The sequence below is a fragment of the Notamacropus eugenii genome, chromosome 3 (genome assembly GCF_028372415.1).
Source record: "Notamacropus eugenii isolate mMacEug1 chromosome 3, mMacEug1.pri_v2, whole genome shotgun sequence".
Taxonomy (NCBI): Eukaryota; Metazoa; Chordata; class Mammalia; order Diprotodontia; family Macropodidae; genus Notamacropus; species Notamacropus eugenii.
Window position 1 is genome coordinate 193258903 of NC_092874.1, and position 7265 is coordinate 193266167.

Below are 7265 nucleotides of genomic sequence, written 5' to 3' on the forward strand. Positions count from 1 at the left end.
GAGTATAATTTACTTCAAGGGAATAAATGGTAATTCGATGATGTAGAGGACTTTCAAGCATTCATGTTGAAAAGACCAGAGCTGTATAGAAAATCTGATTTTCAAATAGAAGAATCAAGAGAAGCTTGAAAAGGTAAACAGGAAAGAGAAATCATAAAAGACTTTCTAAAGCTGAACTGTTTACATTCTTACATGGAAAGAAAATATTTATAACTCTTCAGACTCTTCTCAGTATTTGAGTAGGTGGAAGGATTGTACATACACATACAAACATACACACATATAGACAGAGAGTACAGGCTGTGTTGAATTAGAAGAGATGATATCCACAAAAAATATATAAAATAAAAATTAAGGGATGAGGGAGGAAAATACTGGGAGGAGAAAGGGAGAAACAGAATGGGGCAGGCTATAACTCATAAAATAGATGAAGGAAAATCTTGTTCAATGGAGGAGAAAGGGAGAAGGGGAAGGGGGAAAGTGAAGTTACTCTCTCCACATATGGCTTAAGGAGGGAATAACATGCTCACTAAATTTGATATAAAATTCTATCTTATACTACAGGAAAGTAGGGGAGGAGGCAACAAGTGGGGTGAGGGGAATGATAGAAGTGAGGGCAAGTGGGAGAAGGGAGTAACTAGAAATAAACACTTTTGGGAAGGGACAAGGTCAAATGAGGGAATAAAAAAATAAAGAGGGATAGAGTAGGATAGAGGGCAATATGTTTAGTATTACACAATATAATTATTATGGAAGTCCTTTGCAAAATAACACATATATAGTCTGTATTGAATTGCTTGCCTTCTCAGTGGGGATGGGGAGGGAGGGAGGGAGGGAAAGAAAGTGGAATTCAAAGTATTAGAAGCGAATGTTGAGAATTATTATTGCATATAACTGGGAAATAAGAAACACAGGTAATAGGGTATAGAAACTTATCTTACCCTACAAAAAAAGAGAGAAGATGGGGATAAGGGAAGGGTGGGGTGTGATAGAAGGAAGGGCTCATTGAGGGAAGGGGTAATCAGAATGCAAGTTATTTGGGGGGGAGGGGAGAGATGGAGAGATAAATTGGACATGTTACAAAGCAATGTAAAAGCAATTAGTATTAAAACAATTGACTGAATTAATTACTGAGACTAAATCAGAGACATCTTTAGTTTGGAGAAAGGAATTTTAGTCTATGTCTTCTAGAGGTAGGTAATTTCAGGTAAAATTTGACATTTATGGAAAAGTTAATGGTAAATTTTATTTTATGATTTTTATTTAAGCAGGAACTAGAACAGGTATAGAAAGGCATGTAAGCCACTTATGAATTGCCTCAAAAGATGTTCCTTAGCCAATGTGAAATATAGTCATATCTGAAACCTAGTTATTGGAACTTGCTATTTTAAGATGCTACGGGTCTATTAAGTGACTGTTCTTCTGAGTCTAACTCCAGGTATGGATAGCAACAAAGGCAGTCTGAGCCTCCAATCCATGATGCCAGTAAGCCTGTGAGATGCTGGCATGAACTGAAAAAGGTGATCTTATGGGAAGGGTGGGAGAGTGGCTATTCAGCCTGGGCTGAGGTAGGACTCTCCTGACTCAGTTTCTCCACTGACACCTGACAGACTGTAAGCCTCACTGAATGCAAGTTGCCAATCTACTCCTGCCTGGAACTGACATGAAGTTGGGGAGATATTGTTTCCCTACAATGTGCCTACTCTTAGTGGCAATTTCCTATAGTCAAAAGGTTTGTATCTATTAAATTATAGATTGTATCTGAGGTCAAGTCTAAAATTAAGCTATTAGTTTTACGACTTTAGACCAACAACAATAAGTTAGGGTCCTTTAATTCTTAGCAATAGTGTGGAGACAATTAGGTTAAAGGGATTATGAAGTTAGCATATATAGTTATTATTTGTGTCTCAGTTGGTTAATGTTAAAAAAAAAAATCCGTTTGTGGTCTATATTGTAAATGCTTTAAAAGAAATATCACCTGGTCAAAAGTTGGAATTGTGTTATGTGATATGAACTGTGTTAAAAATGAAAAACAAAAAAAATAAAGAAATGATGAGCGAAATGGTTTCAGAAAAACTTAGGAAGTCCTATGCAAACTGATGCAAAATGAAGCAAACAGAACCAGGAGAACATTGTACACTAATAGCAATATTATAACCATGATTACCTGTCAAAGACTTGTCTTCTTTGATCACGAATACTCTAGTAGACCTATGATGAAAAATACTATCTATCTCCAGAGAGAGAACTGTTGAACTCTGAATTCAGATCAAAGCATACTTTCTAAGCTTTATTTTTCATGTGTGTGTGTGTGTTTTCTTTTACAATGTTACTAATATGGAAGTATGTTTTACCTGACATATATGTTTTACCTTTACACATATTGATATATTCAATATCATATTGCTTGTGCTCTCAACGAATGGAGGAGAGTTGAGAGGGAAAAAGAAGTTGGAACTCAAAATTTTAAATATTTAATGTTAATTTTTTATTAAAAAGAAAATCAGAAAATAGATTTAATGCTGCAATAAGAGACAATGTAACATTTCTCTCTATAGAACATTTATGATAGTCTTTGATGATGTCAGGATTGCTTGTACTGTGTATGTCCAGCAATCATGATTTTCAAACACCCTGAAATTTGTGTTATATGCTGCAAGAAAGCAAATATTTATAACATCTTGATCATGTGATTATAAAACTGATGAATTTTGATTACAGGGTAACAGAGGGGTATGATGGAACTACTCTATAGCAATGAAGAGAAATCAATTAAGAGTATGTACATGTGTCAGTCCATCTATTTGGAATTGGTTTATGTTCAAATGATACACTTCTAGATGTCTGGAAACAATCATCAAACAAACAGATTGAGAAACTATAAAAGCACCTTGTACTTAGAACCTGTCATAGTTTGGTGTACTAGCTGAGTGAACATCAAAATCATTGTGTGCATGATCATAATGGTTTTGAATCACTGAAGACACAAATCTATAATGCCTCAAATATGTACATGTTTATTGTAACAGAGAAAATATATATTTATAATACAAATTGGCAATTATTTACTGTTTATGGTGTCATGATAGAATTGTTAGCACAAACCCCTTGAATCATTGTTATGAATCCCCAAGGGTTTTTGTTTTTAATTAATTTACTTATTTTTAGTTTTCAACATTCATTTCCACAAGATTTTGAGTTCCAAATTTTCTCCACCTCTCTCCCCTCCCCCTCCCCCAAAACACCGTGTATTCTGATTACCCCTTCCCCCAATCTGCCCTCCCTTCTAACACACCCCTCCCTTCCCTTATCCCCATCTTCTCTCTTTTCTTGTAGGGCAATATAGATTTCTATACCTCATTACCTGTATTTCTTATTTCCCAGTTGCATACAAAAACAATTCTCAACATTCCTTCCTAAAACCTTGAGTTCCAACTTCTCTCCCTTCCTCTCTCCCCACCCATCCACTTTGAGAAGGCAAGCAATTCAATACAGGCTATAAATGTGAAGTTTTGCAAAAGATTTCCACAATAGTCATGTTGTGAAAGACTAAATATATTTCCCTCCAACCTATCCTGTCCTTTATTTATTCTATTCTCTCTTTTGACCGTGTCCCTCTTCCAAAGGGTTTACTTCAAATTACTCCCTCCTTCCATTTGCCCTCCCTTCTACCATCCCCCCCATACCCCACTTAACCCTTTCTCCACTACTCTCCTGTAGTGTCAGATAAATTTTCATACCAAATAGAGTGTGCATATTATTCCCTTTTTATATCAAATGTGATGAGAGTAAGCTTTACTTTTCCCCTCTCCCCCCTCCCCCCTTTCCCTTTCATTGAAAGAGCTTTTTCTTGCCTCAGTTATGAGAAATATCTTGCCCCATTCCATGTCTCCCTTTCTCCTCCAAATATATTCCTCTCTCATCCCTTTATTTTATTTTTTTTAGATATCATCCTTTCCTATTCAACTTACCCTGGTCCTCTGTCCATGTGTGTATATATATATATATATATGTGAGTGTGTATGTATATATGTGTATATGCGTGTGTATACACACATAGACATATGCATATATAGACATACGTATGCATACAAATACATGTATGTACATATGTATGTGTGTGTATGATCCCTCCAACTACCCAAACACTGAGAAAAATTTCAAGAGTTACAAATATTATCTTTCCGTGTAGAAATGTAAACAGTTCAACTTTAATAAGTCCCTTTGATTTCTCTTTCCTGTTTACCTTTCATGCTTCTCTTGATTCTTGTGTTTGAAAGTCAAATTTTCTATTCAGCTCTGGTCTTTTCATCAAAAATGCTGGAGAATCCTCTATTTCCATATTTTCCCCTGAAGTATTATACTCAGTTTTGCTGGGTAGGTGATTCTTGCTTTTAATTCTAGTTCTTTTGACTTCTGGAATATTATATTCTAAGTCATTCGATCCCTTAATATAGAAGCTACTAGATCTTGTGTTATCCTGATTGTATTTCCACAGTACTCGAATTGTTTCTTTCTGGCTGCTTACAATATTTTCTCCTTTACCTGGTAACTCTGGAATTTGGCCACAATATTCCTAGGAGTTTCTCTTTTCAGGTCTCTTTCAGGAGGTGATTGGTGGATTCTTTCAATATTTATTTTGCCCTCTGGTTCTAGTTTTCCTTGATAATTTAATGAAAGATGATATCTAGGCTCTTTTTATGATCATGGCTTTCAGATAGTTTCATAATTTTTAAATTGTCTCTCCTGGATCTATTTTCCAGGTCAGTTGTTTTTTCAATGAGGTATTTCATAGCCTTCTATGTTTTCATTCTTTGGTTTTGTTTTGTAATTTCTTGGTTTCTCATAAAGTCATTAGCTTCTATCTGCTCCATTCTAATTTTTAAAGAACTATTTTCTTTAGTGAACTTTTGAACCTCCTTTACTGTTTGGCTAATTCTGCTTTTTAAAGTATTCTTCTCCTCATTGATTTTTTAGACCTCTTTTGCCATTTGAGTTAGTCTATTTTTAAAGATGTTATTTTCTTTAGCATTTTTTTGGATCTCCTTTAGCATGACTTGCTTTTCATGATTTTCTTACATCTTCTCATTTCTGTTCCCAAATTTTCCTCCACCTCTCTTACATGATTTTCAAAATTCTTTTTGAGCTCTTCCACGGCCTAATACTATTGCATATAGAAGCCTTGACTTTTATGTCTTCCTCCGATGGTATGCATTGTTTTTCCTCATTTGATAGGATGGAAGAAAATACCTGTTCACCAAGAAATTAACCTTCTATAGTCTTATATTTTTTTCCTTTTTTGGGGCATTTTCTCAGTCAGTTCCTTGACTTTTGAGTCCTTTGTCAAGAGGAGGGTATACTCTAGGGACCTGTAAATTCTCAGTTCCTCCAAGTTGGCACAATCAAGGGAGAGGAGTCTCCTGGCCTGTGTTTTGGATCTTGGAGCAACCATAAGCACTCTTCTGCCCAAGATCTATGAGTAGAATTCCTTCTCCAGATACTCCACCAGCTCCACCAGCCAGTGCTCCTCTTCACTCTAGTTCACCACTCAGGGCTGAGACTTGATTCCCCCAGGGCCTTTAGACCAAGGGCTATAAAAATGGTCCCTGCCTCCTAGGACCAGGGCTAAGCCATGTTACCTTCTGACCCAGGAGAAAGAGTTTTCTCAATGACCTTTGAAGTTGTCTTTGGCTTTTGTGGGTTGAGTAATCTGGAAACCACAGCTGCTTCCAGTGATTCCACCCCCTGAGGTCTGCTCTGGTCCTGTCCCTGCCATGCCATGCTGTGCCATGCCATCTGAACAAAGCTGGGCTGGGCTCCATGGACTGTGCTCCATTCCAAGCCCAGCATGAAAGACATTTCCTGACAGACTTCTAGGCTGCCTTGGACTGGAAATCTCTTTCACTCTGTCATGTTGTGGCTTCTGTTGCTCCAGAATTTGTTTAGAATTATTTTTTACAGGTAATTTATGGGCTGATGGGGGAGAGGTTTTACAGATCTGTCCTTCTACTCTGTAATTTTGGCTCTGCCATCCTCAAGGGTTTTGCAAACTCTTAAACTGATGTAATGGATGAATAATTTTAGAGTCAATCTTGGTACACATCAGCCAGCTCAGCACCAGGTAAGCTGCAGCATTATATAGCTTCTAGTTGAAAGAACCACAAGTCACAGCACACAAAGCCAGTAACCAGGCCCCTAGCTACAAGTACAAGAAATGTGGGACAGAGCCCCCTGTGCCCCAGAAGTAGAGATCCACTTTAAAAGCCAGGAAAAAGGCAATCACTATGAGCAAGAAGCAAATTAGAAAAGCAAAGTCCATAGATTCTTATTATGGAGACGGGGAAGATCAAAATATGAATTCAGAAGAGAACAGGATTGACACTATACCCGTATTTGAAACCTCAAAAAAGGACTATGAGCTGATCTCAAGCCCAAAAAGCATTCTTGGAAGAGTTCAAGAGGGATTTTAAAAGCCAAATTAGAGGTATGGAAGAAAAATTGACCAATGATTTTAAAAATCAATTTGACAAAATGAAAAAAAGAATTCACTGATGAGAATAGCTCTTTAAAAAGTAAAATTTCCCAAATGCATAAGGAGATACAAAACCTAATTGGAGGAAATAGCTTTAGATTCAGAAAGGCTTTGTTTGAAGTCTCATCTCTGACCCTTATTCATTGCATGACTGAAAAGTTGTTTAACCTTTAAGTGCCTCAGGTAACTCTCAAAGACTATGAGTTAAAGTGCAGGTGTCACTCTTCAGAGAGTTTCCTCATATGAAGATCCTTCTGACAATGAAAAAATTGGTAAAAATAAAAATCTTGAATATATTTATCTGTGAACATGTTCTATCTGTTCTGTCACACTTTCATATTTGTATCTGAAGTACCTACCAGAGCCCCTGGAAATATAGTAGGCGTGTAATAAGTGTTTCTTAATTGATTTTTTAGTGAAGACCCTAATTACTATCTGGTAAAGTGAAAAATGTCTTAAAGTCCTGTATTATATTGTTTTTATTATATATATATATATATATATATATATATATACATGAATATACACACATATACACATACATCCATACATATGCACATACACACCTGTATACATACATATATGTATATACACATATATACATATATATTTATCATAGTGTCATGGAAAGAATGTTGAACTAGGAGTCAAGGGAGCTAGGTTCCAGTTCTAGCTCTAAGTTTCTGGTAACCAGCTAGCTGTGTGACCTTGGGCAAATCACTGTACTTCTTTG